Source organism: Xenopus laevis, chromosome 8S (genome assembly GCF_017654675.1).
Source record: "Xenopus laevis strain J_2021 chromosome 8S, Xenopus_laevis_v10.1, whole genome shotgun sequence".
Taxonomy (NCBI): domain Eukaryota; kingdom Metazoa; phylum Chordata; class Amphibia; order Anura; family Pipidae; genus Xenopus; species Xenopus laevis.
Window position 1 is genome coordinate 96477642 of NC_054386.1, and position 15353 is coordinate 96492994.

A 15353-nucleotide genomic window follows, 5' to 3' on the forward strand; every position below is an offset into this window, starting at 1 on the left:
TCCCATAGAAATGAATTGAGAGCTGCGGAATTTCACTCTAGTGGCGGAACTTCACTCTTTGATAAATTTACCCCTATATGAACTTGAATGCTCGGGGCCCATTTACTAACACTGGGAAAATTGCCTCCATAGCAGCCAATCAGCAATTAACTTTTATGAGTCTAATGGAGGTAAAATATTGCAAGTATATTTCTGATTGGTTGCTATGAGTTGCTGGCAGGTCAAGGGCAGTTCCAGACTGAGATTTAAAATAGGCCCTGGTGTTTCAACTATACAGAGGTCTCAACAGTATATTCAGTTTTCCTTGAACATTAATTCAGGTGCAAAATATTGGGAGGGGAGACTGGGATTTCACTGCAGGTGAGGGATCAAAATAGAGCGACTCCTAAATTGGAATGTCAGATTTCCACACATCCAGACATAGGAAGCCATTTCATGTGGAACGTACCCACTTCCTGGTCATGTGACATTGGCCTATACACACACACTCACAGCAGGAAGTGAATGTGGGGTTCATTGTGTATGTTGCATAGGAGCCAATATAAAATCTCTGCTTTCCTCTGTAAAGGAGCCAGTACAATATCTCTGCTTGCCCAAACACACACACACACGCGCCTCCCTGAAGTGAATCATTAGAAGTCTATCTCAGCACTTCAGGCCTCAGAGAGTATCACTCGACTCACCTGGAAATCTTCATTTTGTCTGTACTGTTTGATCCCTCGGGGCCCGGAGTACAATATGTACCACTTCACAATCGCTATGTAATAACACCAGGAGCTCAGAAAACAGATCGAGATTTTAGCACTCCCCAGCCATTTAGATATATAACATATGTTCCTCTAATCTCACAAGGAATTATTTGCCTTTTCCCATTATGTGAGCAACGTTTGCGACTCTCTCGGTGCTCATTTCTGTAACGAGCAGTGTTTATTGCGACTAATAATAACAGGAACACGGAACATAGTAGCAAATTGCCCCACATTGTCAGGTCATTCCCTTTCTATATAAAGATGTCAATTCAGGCTACTTATAACATTTGGTTTATTGCACTACTTGGTATCACCACTCACTAGAGACTATCCCATGTATCTACTGCTTACAAATAGTATAAAATAAACCACACGGTTTCCACTTTATCTAAGCAATTGATAGCTCAGTGCTATAAGCAGCAAAGTAACAGATAACCAATAACACCAAGTGAAGAACGTGGCATACTGTTAAAGGTATAGGACCTGTTATCCAGAATACATTGGGGATAAGGGGTCTTTCTGTAAGTTTAAGTACCTTAAAAAATAATTTAAATATGAATGAAACCCAACAAGATTCTTTTGCCTCTAGTAAGGATTAATTATATCTTAGTTTGGATCAAGGTATTATTTTATTATTGCAGAGGAAATTATTTGATTGTAATGGAAATTTATAGGTGATGACTTTCCTGTAATTCGAAGCTTTCTGGATAATGAGTCTCCGGATAACAGGTCCTATACCTGTATATTAAAAAAATAATAATAATAATACACCATACAGGCTCAAAGACACAGAGGGCCCATTCTAAATAATTGCCATAAATAATTGCTATCAGTCCCTTCCCAGAGACTATTATCCCACTGTTACTATAGGCACCATCTCTCCCTACTATACCTGCTATCCCACAGTCACACTCGATTCCCAGAGACTATTATCCCACTGCTACTATAGGCACCATTACTTCCTACTATACCTGCTACTATTAACTAGAATATATAAAGTACATGTATACATAAAATATACATATTTCATACAAAGACCACACTGGCAAATACTGTGCAGCTGAGGCTTATGGAAGTTGTAGATCACAACAGTGACACTGAGACTGACTTTCTTAGTTTTTAACTAGATTGTGTTGTTATGGTTTCTCACGCACAAAAAGGGTTGTCTTTTTATGCCTTAGTTTCAGACTAAAATACAGAAAAACTATCTTATCTCCTGTTCCTGCAGGATTTCTGTAGCCCTGTTTAAATTGCCATTAAATCAAAGTGCGTCACAGCGGCTTTAATGCGGCAACAACATAGTGAGATATAATTCTTTATCACAGCTCCCTGCAGACCCAGCAAAAAGGACATCGGTGGTGATGCACACTGAGCTGGAAAGACAACTCTCTGTTAAATTGCGCAGGCAAGTGTTCCACAAGGATGGTTTATGAGGGAGTGTGGCTGGGTTATCCCTGTAGCTTGATGAATGATTAGATCTGGGGTGAACCAGGCTTGGCTGCTGGGCAGTGCTCTGTGGAATTAGAAATCTCGTCACATTTAAAAGCCAGGAGATCTCTCCTAGCCAATTGCATTAACTCTGAGTTAGCCATCATTACCTGTAACCTTACTATGGAAACTGGGGTTTAATGATGTTAATTTAGTGGTGCAAGCACATTGCTACATATACACTATGGGGAAAATCAAGCTTTCTAATACCCTCCACACACTGATTCATAAGAGGCCAACCAAAAACCTAAATTATCCAATGTCCAGTTTATCCTTGCCAAGCCAATGAATAACCCATTGCCTTCTTGTTATAGACATAACTGCACTAGGTTCTACTAGAACCAGAATTTATCCCTTCCTTCCTTGAATAAAAACCTATACCACTTGACACTACAGTATATATATATATAATTACTATGATAGAGTGGCCCAGGGTATCAGGATCTCTGGAGGACTCTAGGAGACCCAGCACTGCACTGCTGAGTACTGTATACAGTATCATAACTTATCCCAAACAAAATGTAACTTTCACATCTTGATGTCTAAATATCTAAATTAAATCAATTTAAATTGAAAATTGACAGATCCAGAAATAGATGTAGATATCTACATCCACACATTTATACATCATAAGGATAACAACCAAGTGGCTTTATCTGAACAGCCCTGGTTTAGAAGTTAAGATACGTATTAGCGCTGGTACTGTTAATAGCAGGCTAAGGAAAGCGATTACTTTTTTGCACATTCCACGTCCTGCCTTAACTGATTGCAAGCTTCTGAGCAGCCAGTATAATTTCCCCTCTGATAGAGAAGGCTGTGCCTGCCCACAACTGTGGTGAGAGAAACTTATGAAGGAGTCAAAAGGTGCTCTTTACACAGTGGGTATAATATAAAGGACACAGAGGGAATAATATAAAGGACACAGAGGGAATAATATAAAGGACACAGAGGGAATAGTATAAAGGACACATAGGGAATAATAGAAAGGGTGCAGCAATGGCAATGCACTGGGGTATAGGGATGTCAGGTGGCAGTTTGGGCAAGCAATATTTTGTTTTTCCCATTACAAGCTTAAAGGAGTTGTTCACCTTGAAAAACAACTTTTAGGGGTTATTTATCAATGTCCAAATTCTATGTTTTTTTACTAGACAATCCAAAATTTTAGTGTAAAAAAACCTCTAATTTTCAAGACTTATTATACCCCAAGGCTGCAAAAAGTCTGAATCCGAAAATCCGCCATCTCAGACCTGCTGAGGCTGTACTATCCTAGTTGGAAGTTTCTGTGGTCTGCGCTGGAATTAGCCAGAAAATTTGACTTTTTGGTAAAAAAAAATCCCAAATATTCGGCCTCTTAGGGGAAAATCCCCAAAAAAATCTAGCAATTCGGGAAAAAAAATCTGAAAAAAACGTACGATTCGGGTTTTCACTTGATTTTATCAAATGCAGCACTCCAGTTTGAAATTTTAGCATCTAGTTGCTAGGATCCAAATTACCTTAGCAACCAAACAGTGGTTTGAATGAGAAGCTGATCTATAAATAGGAGAGGGTCTAAGTAGATAGATAAGTAATAAAAATAACAATAACACAGTAGCCTTAAAGATCTGTTGTTGTTTAGCTGCCGGGGTCAGTGATCTCCCCATTTGAAAGCTGGAAAGAGTCAGAGGAGGAAAGCAAATAATTCAAAAACTGTAATTAGATAAATAATGAAGACCAGATGCCATACTAAAAGTTAACAGAAAGGTGAACCACCCCTTTAATAAAACTGAAATATAAAGATGCAAATCCCAAGTATGTGAATAGACAATGGGGCAGATATACTAAAGGGCGAAGTGGCCGTTGCTAGTGAAAATTCGCCAGAAATCCCATCCACAGGGTCATCGTCAATTTACTAACAGGCGTAGAGGACAATTCGCTAGCAAAAGAGTCCATCACTAATTAAGTTTTGCGCCCTATCGCCAGCCGAATTTTTGCTCAGGCAAACAATGGTTACTCCGCAAATTCACTGTAGTGCGAATTGTAAAGAACGTTACTTCTTTCGCCAGAGTTTCCTTTGCCAGCTTAGACCTCGAGAACTGATGTGACAGTGATATCTTATCCTGTATGCCGGGAAAGTCATAAAAATTATTAAAAAAATGCTGGTTTTTCATAATTTAAAATGGGATTGTCTTTAAAAGGTGTAACTGTGGCGTGCCACATTTGTTTTAATAAATAGTGAATAAAGTACCCCCTCTTGTAAAATATAAGGATATTCTGATGTCATCAGTTATAAACGGTGAGTTCTGATGTCATTTCTGTCACATGACTCCCTAAAACTTGTGTATTATAAAGTACCCCCAGTTGCAAAACATGAGGATATTATAAGTTACCGAGGAGTTTCATGACCATATAAAAACACGAGGCCGAAGGCCGAGTGTTTTTATACAGGTCATGGAACTCCGAGTTTTAGGGAGTCATGTGACAGAAATGACATCAGAACTCACCGTTTATAACTGATGACATCAGAACTCACCGTTTATAAGGATATAATACACAAAAGCCATGAATATCCTGTAAATTATATCCTTATAAACGGTGAGTTCTGATGTCATCAGTTATAAACGGTGAGTAGTGATGTCATTTCTGTCACATGAATCATTGAAATTTGTGTATTATAATAAATAAAGTACCCCCAGTTGTAAAATATGAGGATATTAGAAGTTACCTCGGAGTTCCATGACCTGTATAAAAACACTCGCCCTTCGGCCTCGTGTTTTTATATGGTCATGAAACTCCTCGGTAACTTATAATATCCTTATATTTTACAAAAGGGGGTACTTTATTCACTATATAATTTACAAGATATTCATGGCTTTTGTGTATTATAGACATATATAAGACCTATATGTACCCGCCCTATTCAAATTGACCTAAGCGTCAGTGTATTAACAATGTTTCGCTAGGCAGAAATGAATGTTCGCAAAAGATCGATATGAAATGCTCACGCTGACGAATTAACGCTAGCGAAACTTTGCCAGCGTCCGGCTGCAGAGACACAACTATGTATTTTAGTGAATTAGTGTAGTGGTAGCGAATTTGCGCCGATGAAGTGGTGCTAAGTGTGGCGGAGCCTTTGCTGGCAAAAAGTCGCCCTTTAGTGAATTTGCCCCAATGTCTCCAGGCTCATTTATCATTACAAAGGGTTAGTTAGAAGCGCAGGGGCTCTAAGGGCCGTGTACATATAATTCCTTGCCTAGTAGCAGCTCAAGATTTCTCTGTCGAGACAGATTTTATAAGCAATTCATTAAAGCGCTGCTGTGTGGCTTCACAACTCGGCGTTACATCAGTTCTCCCCTAGTGATCTATTCTTAGCCTCGGCTGCAGGAACAGTGTGAGGGGGTTGGGCTGTGTGTAACAGTGTGAGAGTAACATGAAAAATGGGATATAAATAAGCACCGGGCCAGCATTATTCCTAGCCTAGAGAAATGACAGCAACGGAAATTATCATCACAGTCTTGTTTTTCCTTCAGTAAAACTCTGGACCAATGGACAAACTGGAACACAAGATACAAATACAGAAGCCATCTTGAGAGACTTGTTAGCACAACATTTTATCTCTATTAAAGTGGTGGTCCACTGGCCACTGTACATTGTGTATGAGCCGTAGGGTCGTTTGTTCACTGGGGTCGGCGGCCTGAACGATTGGAACAACAGGAAGTGAAGAACTGCAGCTTCCTGTTACTTCCTCATATGCCAATCAATGCACAGGCCACATACAACATTTTGGAAATAGAAAGAGGGACAAAAAGAATTGCCCTGTGGAAATTTATGACCACACCCATTTTGTGGCCACACCCCTAATTACCATGTTCATTATCCATAATTTGGCAGGTTATAAAACACATTTCTATGTTTTTTTTAATGTTATTACAGTTTTGCTAATGAAGGGGAATTGCCCTTTAAGCTCACAGTTTCCCCAAGAGACCTGATTATCTTAAATTGTTACAATTGTTTCTTTGCTTATCTTAAAATGTATAAGTGCACCTGCCACGTATTCTGGGCTCTCTGCCAGAAGCCAATTAAGTTTTAGAGACTTTTTATCTTTTTCTGGCTTTTCAGTGCAGGAGATGAAAAAGAAAGTCGGGACATGTCATTAACAATGCGGGACTGCGGGTCGAGCTGTCAAAATCGTGACTGTCCCGCGCAAAAAACAGGACAGATGGGAGGTAAGCACATAATGCATCATCAAACCTACTGATATTCTACTGTGTAAATATGTTGATTGGGACTGTTTCCACCAACACCAAGGCTAAGGTGGGAGAAACACTGTTTTCACGCGTTTCGCACCTGTCAATAAGTACTGCCTTGTTTTCGCACTTATCTTTTTCCCCCATTTTTCTGTGCTATATGTGCTCACCAGACCTGATCTAAAGGCAGCCAATTGCAGGCTGGGACTCATAGGTATCTGACTAAAAGGCTTGCAGGGTGAATGAATGTAATGAGTATGAGGATCCACACAAGGCATGGCCACCTTTATATTTCTATGGCCCTTTTCACCTCCTCATTTGCCAATTCACCTGTCAGGGTAGATTACATTTTTCAACATGCCCGATTTCAAGCTCTACATGTACCAAAAATCGTACAAACGTACATGTATGGCCATACTAAATTGTGCAGAACTATAGGTTCCATGCAGGATGCTGCCACTTTGCACAGTGATTTGTCTAAACTGGAAAACTGGGCAGCAAACTGGAAAATGAGGTTCAATGTTGATAAATGCAGGTTATGCACTTTGGTAAAAATAATATAAATGCAAGTTATACACTAAATGGCAGTGTGTTGGCGGTTTCCTTAAATGAGAAGGATCTAGGGGTCTTTGTAGATAACACATTGTCTAATTCTGGGCAGTGTCATTCTGTGGCTACTAAAGCAAATAAAGTTCTGTCTTGTATAAAAAAGGGCATTAACTCAAGGGATGAAAACATAATTATGTCTCTTTATAGGTCCCTGGTGAGGCCTCATCTGGAGTATGGGGGCAGTTTTGGACTCCAGTCCTTAAGAGGGATATAAATGAGCTGGAGAGAGTGCAGAGACTAAGTGCAACTAAACTGGTTAGAGGGAGGGAAGAGTTAAATTATGAGGGTAGACTGTCAAGGTTGGGGTTGTTTTCTCTGGAAAAAAGGCGCTTGTGAGGGGACATGATTACACTTTACAAGTACATTAGAGGACATTATAGACAAATAGCAGGGGACCTTTTTACCCATAAAGTGGATCACGTACCAGAGGCCTCCCCTTTAGACTAGAGAAAAAGAACTTTCATTTGAAGCAACGTAGGGGGTTCATCACAGTCAGGACAGTGAGGTTGGGGAATGCACTGCCGGGTGATGTTGTGATGCTGATTCAGTTAATGACTATAAGAGGGACTTGGATGATTTTTTGGACAGACATAATATCAAAGGCTATTGTGATACTAAGCTCTATAGTTAGTATAGATATGGGTATATAGAATTTAATTAAAAGTAGGGAGGGGTGTGTGTATGGATGCTGGGTTTTCATTTGGAGGGGTTGAACTTGATGGACTTTGTCTTTTTTCAACCCAATTTAACTATGTAACTATGTAACTATGTAACTTTAGGGTCTTAGGTCACTTTTTTTTGCCTTATATAAAAATGTTAAAAAGAAAAAAATAAATGTGTGTCTGGAGTGCTGATATTACTGCTACACCTGTCTCTTGTTCATTAGTACCTCCGCGTGACTGCACAATGGTAACCTTCAGCTTTCCTAGAGATTTACTGACGTTGACAGCTCTTTTGTGGAAAGCACGACCATAAAACATGAGCAGCTGCTTTGTAACCAAGGGGAAGCAGATAACATTCCCTTCATCGCTTAAAGCAGACTTTTTGGAGCGAGCAGAAATTGTCTAATAGAGACACTGATTCTAAAATGATTTTTTCCACTATATGAAAGATTATGTTATGCTATGTACAGAAATTGGTGTACAAGTTGCTATACTTTTTTGCTGTAATGGTAATGGTTATTTATTTGCAAGCTGAGGGCTGCCATTTTTGAGATGAGTGATTCCCACTGGCCAGAAAGCTGCACCAGCAGTTCAAGGCAAATGTTAGCAACCAATATATACATTAGTGGCTCTCTAGTATTGAACCAGTGGCGTAACTATAGAGGAAGCAGACCCCGCAGTCGCAGGGGGGCCTGGGGAAAACGGGGCCCGGACTACAGGGTCTGCTTCCTCTACAGCCATCAAAAACCCCAACTGCTCTACTTGTGGCGGGGAAGCTGAGTGCGTCAGCATGGAGCGGATAGTTGGCAGAATCTGGGAGGCGGAGTCTAGGTGGGAAAGGGATGGAGTCTGGGTGGGAAGAGGGTGGAGTCCAGGCAGGAAGGGGGCGGGACAGGAAGTGGGCAGGAGGATGGGGATCTGAGTGGGCTCCTCTGAAGATTTTTTTGCAGGGGGGCCCGGCACACTCTATTTACGTCACTGGGCCCCAAATATATACAGAGGTTGCCCTGTTTTACCAATATATTTTGAAATTGCTCATTAATTAGGGCCTTGTGGGCCCCTGTACATCCTGCCTCCCCTCCCCCTGCAGCCATAGGGTCTGCTACCTCTATAGTTATGCCCTTGTATTGAACCCAGGGCAAATTAACTCAATGTCAGTGTCTTCTGTTTGGGCAAATGACTGTGCTGTCTGCCACCAGCATATGGATGTGTATAAAAAGTGTGTCTACGCCAATGGAAATTAAATTCGAAAAGATTCGACCTAATACCGAACCGAATATGCAAATTAGGAGTGGGAAGGCACACGATTTTCCTCCCTGACCCTAATTTGCATATGCAAATTAGGATTCCGATTCGCTTCGGCCGAGGCAGAGGAAACGGCCGAATCGGAATCCTGCTGAAAGAGACCAAATCCTGCCCGAATCCTGAACCAAATCCGGGATTTGGTGCATCCCTAGAAATAACATTGGAAATTGCCTTTATTTGAACTGAACTACACTTTACACTTTTTTTCTGCTGTAAACTGTTAAATTTTAAGACAATTTGTTTTTGCATTTTAACTGTATGCTTTTTGGTTGCTAGGCTGACCAACACTAGTAACTGGGGATTAGTCTGAATGTCATGATGAAGGAAGTATAGGATAATACCTGAATAGAAATATAATAAGCAATTATAATAATCGGAAAGTATGTTCTGTTATCCATGTTTTGCCCCAAAGGGCCCAGTGCTTCAATACTGTACTGTCAGTTCTACCTGTTTTCTAAAGCCTTTAATTATTATTATTATCATTATTCCCCAACAGGACTGATAAATGACAGCCTCAAGGATGAGTATTTTATCATATTGTCTAACAGAAATAAACATTTTCAATATAACCTTTCTGGCAGCGCTGACCTACCACATTATATAGAACATGACATTTTCAAAGCACCCGAATCCGTCCTGCCTGCACAACTCTGATAAACTCTCCAAGGACCGAGCTGACACATCACCCCCATCCCAGTGTTATCACATTCACATCCTTTATCTGCTCACTGGCGGTTGTCACATATTGGAGCTTCATTGTCCATAAGGAGCAGATGCACCATAGGCCTTTTATTGTATTGCATTACACAAAATCTATAAACGGCAGCAGGGGTCCCTGGTGGAGCTCCAGCTATAGCAGAACTATAATTTCCAATGCAAAGCACCTCCCTTTTTTATGCAAATCTGCAACATTTTAAAATTGGGGCTTTCTGTTTATGGCCCCTCCCCCTTATACCTCTGTTACTCCCAATGATCCAGCTACTCCTTACTGCAAGCAATGTCACATGATTGCTGCCATTCACTGCATGGCAGCCACCAGTAGAATTTTTTAAGGGCCCTAAAAATACATTCTGGGGGGTTATTTATCAAAATCTGAATTTTTTCCGATACAGTAATTTTATTTAAAAAAGTCAGAGCAAACTAGAATCCACGATTTGACCTTATCTGTTATTAAAAAAGCACAATTTAATTGGATCGGGGGAAAACTCGATAAAATCGTGCAAAAATACGATTCGTTTGATTTTTTCTGATGTTTTTCCCGAATAGTTTTTTCTGCCTTTCTCCTGAAAAGTCTGAATTTTTAAAAAGACATTCTGGGGGTTATGTATCAAAATCTGAATTTTTCTGATACAGCAATTTTATTTAAAAAAGTCCGAGCAAAGTAGAATCCACAATTTGACCTCATCTATTATTTAAAAAGCACAATTTAATTGGATCGGGGGAAAACTCGATAACACCAAGCAAAAATACAATTTATATAATTTTTTCTGAAGTTTTTTGCAAATTGCTTGATTTTTTTCTGGCTTTCTCCCAAAAAGTCAGAATTTTTCGGATTTTTGTCTGAAATAGTTGTATTTTGGGCTGATTCCAGCGCAGACCACAGAAACGTCCAAATAGTATAGGGACCTCTCCCATTGACTTATATAAAACCTTGGCAGGTCTGAGATGGAGGGTTTTTCGGATTCTGACTTTTTCTATCCTTGGGGTATAATATATCTCAAAAAAATGTTTGTTTTTTTCCAGTAAAAATTCTGATTTTATAGTACAAAAAAACTAGTATTTTTCAAGTTTTTAGCATTCGGACTTTAATAAATAACCCCCTTAAAATCTGAAAAACTCAACTGTATGAGTGTAAATTTTAGCTCCCTTCAGCCGCTGTTGCTTGTGGGAATTGTAGGGCAAGTTACTGTATCCTAGGATAAATCCCAGTCTTGGGCAGCCCTGCCTCTATAACAAATATATGAATAATTCAGGTCGTAACGGCTGCTGTCTTGGCAGTCAGCCTCCTTTAAAATAAACACATTCCACTAACTAGTCTGGCCTGGCTGCAAATGACTATTCTCCCTAATATTTCAATGAGCAAATGAGCAAATAAAAAGTCCTGCCAAGGTTCATTTCCTGCATCACACTGAGGGGAAACCAATCAGATCCAAATCAGATCAGATCCAAAGTGTTAGGAATCCAAGGACCCCAGTGCTCTGTTCCTGAGCTGGAGAAATGGAAACGGAGCTGATTAACTGGTTCAGTGATTGGGTTACTGACTTCTGTGCATTCATCAGACTCATTATGCAAATACATATGTTGCCTGGCGTGTGTATATATATATACCGGTATATATCTATAAATATATATAAATATAAATATATACATATATATATATATATATATATATATATATATATATATATATATATATATATATATATATATATATATATATATAAAACCAGAAACCCGAAGCTCGGAATTACAGGAAGGCCATCTCCCACAGACTTCATTTTTTCCAAATAAATTTGATTTTAAAAAAAAAAATACCTTTTCCTCTGTAATAATAAAATAGTACCTTGTACTTGATCCCAACTAAGATATAATTATTATTAATCCTTATTGGAAGCAGAGCCAGCCCATTGGGTTTATTTAATGTTTATATGATTTTCTAGTAGGTATGAAGATCCAAATTATGGAAAGATCCATTATCCTGCAAGCCCTTGGTCCAGAGCATTCTGAATAACAGGTCCCATATATATATAGATATATATATTTATATATATATATATATATATATATATATATATATATATATATATATATATATATATATATAGTGAATAAAGTACCCCCTCTTGTAAAATATAAGGATATTATAAGTTACCGAGGAGTTTCATGACCATGATACAGGTCATGGAACTCCGAGGTAACTTTTAATATCCTCATATTTTACAACTGGGGGTACTTTATTTATTATAATACACATATTTCAGTGAGTCATGTGACAGAAATGACATCACTACTCACCGTTTATAACTGATGACATCACTAGCCACCGTTTATAAGGATATAATTTACAAGATATTCATGGCTTTTGTGTATTATATATATATATATATATATATATATATATATATATATATATATATATACCCTCGACCCTGGGCCACGGCTGCATCCACCCAGGCGTTAAAAATATAGCAAACATTCAAACATGAATCAAGACATTTGCAACTTTAAGGTGGTTCACCTTAAAGTTGACTTTTAGTACGTTTTAGAATGGCCAATTCTAAGCGACTTTACAAATGCTCTTCATTATTTATTATTTACAGTTTGTTCATTATTTGCCTTTTTCTTCTGACTTTTTCCAGCTTTCAAATGGGGTCGCTGACCCCATCTATAATCAAATGCTCTTTAAGGCTACAAATGTATTGTTATCGCTACTTTTTATCGCACATCTTTCTATTCAGGCCTCTCCTATTCATATTCCAGTCTCTTATTCAAATCAATGCATGGTTGCTAGGGTAATTTGGACCCTAGCAACCAGATTGCTTACATAGCAATCTGGAGAGCTGCTGAATAAAAAGCTAAATAAGTCAAAAACCACAAATAATAAAAAATGAAAACCAATTGCAAATTGTCTCAGAATATCACTCTCTACATCAAATTAACAGTTATTTTAAAGTTGGACAAACCCTTTGATTCTAATACATAAATGACCCAAAATGATTGCTGTCTCCCTAATTAAAAACAACTTTTTCTCACTCTCATACAAGTATGTGACTTATTATCCAGAATGCTGGAGTCCAGGGGTTTTCCGGGTAATGGATCTTTCTGTAATTTGAATCTTCATACCTTAAAGGAGAAACAAACCCCTTATTAAAAAAAAACCCTTATTGTTATTATATGTATAACATAATATACATATAATAATAATTTGATCACGAAAAATCCCGGTGTGGCTGGGAGAGGAGCACAACCCTGCAAAAATGTAGTTAACTGCCCGGGTGCTGGTCAATATTTATATATGTATACAGTATATATATATATATATATATATATATATATATATATATATATATATATATATATATATATATATACACAAGGCAGAAAAACCGTTTTTATTGAATGTATTAAATCATGAGCTCCCACCCCCCTAAAAACAGCACATCAAGGTCACACACAATCAATTTCCCTTCTGTTAACATTTCATATCAATCAGTCTAACGAGGCACCCAGACCCTACAGGTCAACTGTGTCCCCAAATAAAAGGCGGCCAATTATTTAGTTTTAAGGTGGTTATAAAGAGAACATGCCCCATATAGTACAGTATTGTATCTGGATACTTTTGTAAAGAAAAACAATTACTAATTCTAGCAAAATATGTGTCCCGTTAGCGATTAAACCTAACGACCCATTCACAACAAACGTGCCATTCACATGTATAATGTATCAGATGGAAATGAATGAAGGGAAGATTTGGGGAACCTCTGCTCCATGCTGACAACCACAGAGAATATGGGATTATATTTCATGCTTGAAATGGAAAAGGATCAGCGATTCTCTGTTCTCTTCATCTACATTTTTCCAAGGTCATTTTTACACTGACACAGGGAAACCCTCTTTAGACACAAAGCATAGCGACTGGCACAGGGAACGATTGTGATTTACATTTAGGGAAGAAGTCGACCAATGAGACCTCCCCTTCGAGTGACCCTCTGAATTATTTTAATAGGAACAAGGATATTAAGGACAAGATGGCCACAGCATGGCACACAAGTGGAGAGGTGATTAGAATAAACCAAGGAAGAGACATTAATAGAAAGATAGCTTTATATATTTATATGTTGTTTACCTTGAGGTGGGTGCCCCCTGGAAGGCCTGGGTTAAGGGGGTGCAGTATGGAGAGCAGCTGGAGGGATGCTGAGCTGAGGATGCTGAGCGGAGATGCAGGAGGATGAGTGTGTGGGTACCAGATTGAGAGCTGAGCCAGTTCCTGCCCTTACAACAGAGCATCGGGCAAAACCATTCTGCACACCAGTGTGGGGGGAGGGAAGCAGGGAAGAACAATCTGTTATCTATATTATTGTTTCTTCCAGACCCTGGATTGTGACGTGCAGCTGTAGAGACAAGTGCATTGGGCAGGGTGTTTCTGTCATGAAGCTCAGCTTCAGACCTCCAGCTGTCAGCAGCGGCCCTCAGCTACCTCCCCCATTCAGTCAGTGGTGCCTGCCCTGATGTGCCTCATTTAAATGCACTGAACAAGGATAACCTGACAAATTGTAGGTTATTATTAGGCGCTTGCAGCTGACAGGCGGCTACTGACTGAGCTGTGCATGGATGAGGGAGAGGGGCAGAGTCATGGAGGGGGGAGAGGGGCAGAATCACAGAGGGGGAGAGGTGTAGAGTCATAGAGGAAGGAGAGGGACAGAGTCAGGAGAGAGGTGCAGAATTAGAGATGGAGAGGTACAGAGTCAGGGATGAGGGAGAGGGCAGAGTCAGTGAGGGGCAAAATCAGAGAGGGGGAGAGGTGTAGAGTCAGGGAGAAGGGGGAGGGGCAGAGTCAGGGGGGGTACAGAGTAAGGGAGGGGGGCAGAATTAGAGAGGGGGAGAGGTACAAAGTCAGGGATGAGGGAGAGGGCAGAGTCAAGGAGGGGGGAGAGGGGCAAAATCAGAGAGGGGGAGAGGTGTAGAGTCAGGGAGAAGGGGGAGGTACAGAGTAAGGGAGGGGGAGAGGGGCAGAGTCAGGGAGAGGGACAAAATCAGAGAGAGGGAGAGGTATAGAGTCAGGGAGGGGAGAGGGGCAAAGTCAGGGATGAGAGAGAGCGGCAGAGTCAGGGAGGGGGGGAGAGGGCCAGAGTCAGGGAGGGTGGAGAGGTGCAGAGTCGGGAGAGGGGCAGAGTCAGGGAGGGGGGAGAGGGGCGAAATCAGGGAGGGGAGAGGGAAGAATCAGAGAGGGGGAGAAGTGTAGAGTCAGGGAGGAGGGACAGGGGCAGAATCAGGGAGGGGGAGAGGTACAGAATCAAGGAGGGGGAGAGGTGTAGAGTCAGGGATGAGGGAGAGTGGCAGAGTCAGGGAGGGGGAGAGGGGCAGAGTCAGGGAGGGGGGAGAGTCAGGTAAGGGGGAGAGGGAAAGAATCAGAGAGGGGGAGAGATGTAGAGTCAGGGAGGATGGAGAGGGACAAAGTCAGTGAGAAGGGAGAGGGGCAGAGTCAGGGAGGGGGGAGAGGGGAAGATTAACAAGAAGGGGCAGAGTCAGGGAAGGGGGACAGTTGCAGAGGGGGGGGGAAGAGGGGCAGAATCAGAGAGGGGGAGAGATGTAGAGTC

The 15353-nt window shown here is 40.4% G+C and overlaps 1 protein-coding gene across 1 annotated transcript in view; it reads right to left on the reverse strand.

Moving 5' to 3' along the window:
• Positions 1 to 13989, reverse strand: part of LOC108700350 (synaptic vesicle glycoprotein 2A) — a 79379-nt gene extending 65390 nt beyond the window's left edge. Inside the window, exon 1 of the mRNA XM_018233462.2 lies at positions 13883 to 13989. The gene's annotated coding sequence lies outside the window, so the exon portion shown is untranslated. The remainder of the gene's footprint in view (positions 1 to 13882) is intronic.
• Between the last annotated feature and the right edge of the window lie 1364 nt (positions 13990 to 15353).